We start from the raw sequence: 1,861 nt of genomic DNA, 5'->3' as shown, positions 1-1,861 counted from the left end.
AAAAAAAAAAAAAAAAGCAACCAACTAAACAAACAAAAACAACCATTTCCCAACCTCAACCCGATATCAGCAGCCAAAGACATGTAAGTCTTTGAGAGGGCCTACTTGGCTGGGAGGAACACATTTACTTTCCCCTTCATTTTCTTCTGCTTGGAATGCAGAAGCAATGGCTGGGGTGTCAGAGGCATATTGATCATGAGGGAAGGGCTAAAAGACTTTTAGAGACTCAGGCCAGGAGCCAATAATTCAATGTCAGCAATCAATGACCTCCAGACTTCTTATTTCATGAGGAAAATAAACATGAATATTTTTAGCTACTATTATCAAAATAAAATCCTAACCAAAACATCCTCCAAAATTGGTTTCTATTTTCTGTCAATAAATATTTGCAATCCTGCCTGGTCAATCATTTGCCCCTGGCCACTTAGGGGTGCTAAGTCAGACTATTATTGGCTGTCACTTAGATTTTTGCGAAATGTCCACACTGTCCTCAAGATCTCTGCTCAAAGTGTGGTCTGTGGACCAACAGCATTAGTGTCAGTCACCTAGGAACCTGTTCAAAATCCAAAATCTTTAGCTCCATTCCAGATCTACTGAATAGGAATATGCATTTTCACAGTATCCCCAGTGATTTCTGTACACACTTAAGTCTGAGGCTCTAGACTACTCTTCCAGGCTCTACTGTCATTCCTCTTAAACACTAATGCCAAAATAATTTTCCCGAACCACAGCTCTACTAATGTCATTCTCCTCAAAAACCTTCAGGAGCTCCTTACTGCCAATAAACTAAAGTTTCGATTCCTTAAGCCTGATAATCCAGGCTTCTATGATCTTGTGTTGTCTTGGAAATGCCCATCAGAGTGTTTCCCATGCATATAGTAGATAGGGAATATGTAATGTTCTGCATAAAAGAAAAAAAGTGAGTGTACCTGAGAAACAACATATTCCTTAATTCTGGAATACAGTGGTACAAAAAACAGACATGGTCCCTTGCCTTCATAGAGCTTAGAAACTAGCTGGAAGAATAAGATTTTTAAAAGAAATTAAAATATGTAATGACAAACAATAAATGCTATTTACGAAGAGAATGGGCGATGATATAGAATAAGACAGACTGGTCAGAAGAGATGGCCCAAAGGATGGGCGCCTTCTGTGAAGACGGACCAGAGAGAGGGAACAGCACATGGAAAGACAAGAGAACTTGGTGTATTTGAGGATCAGAACAGGGACTGCCCTTTCAGGCTTACCCAGAAAATAGACACCCCGGGGAAGACGATGTCATGGGGGTTCACCTTCCAGGTCACTTAAGAGAAAATGCTAAATTTCCTTTCGCTGACATATGTCTTCACTGGGACTACGGGTGAGGCAGAGATCAGAGCTTGCTGTCCTGTCCTTTTGAGTCCAGCCCTGGAAATCAGACCTAGTAAGACTGGATTCCCAACTCCACCGTTTAACCACTCTCAACTCCTCTGACCTCCAAGCCTCCGCGTCCTCAGGTACGAAGTGAGGTTAAGATTAGAAGCAACTTTGTAGCTACTGTGAACGACGAGCGAGATAACGCTAGCAAAGCTCCCCCGAACACTGCCACCCACATCAGTGCTCACCTGAACATTAGCGGTTACATGATTATGATGATCATAATTATTATCATTAGTTATTATTAGCGTTGGGGCAGAAGGCTTATCATAATCATTTCGGTCCTTCTGAGGCCTCACGACCCTGCTATCCCAAGAACCCCCCCACCCCACCCCGCGTACGGCCACGGTGACCCCAGCGTGGGCACCGGATGCCGCCGCTGGACCCCCGTTACCTGGGGCCAAACGCGACTTGTCATCACCTCGCGTCCTGGGCCCTGCCTCCC

This window comes from Pteropus alecto, unplaced genomic scaffold (assembly GCF_000325575.1).
Source record: "Pteropus alecto unplaced genomic scaffold, ASM32557v1 scaffold75, whole genome shotgun sequence".
Lineage (NCBI taxonomy): Eukaryota > Metazoa > Chordata > Mammalia > Chiroptera > Pteropodidae > Pteropus > Pteropus alecto.
The sequence above is the reverse complement of the archived record's forward strand: the minus strand, read 5'-3'. Positions refer to the sequence as shown.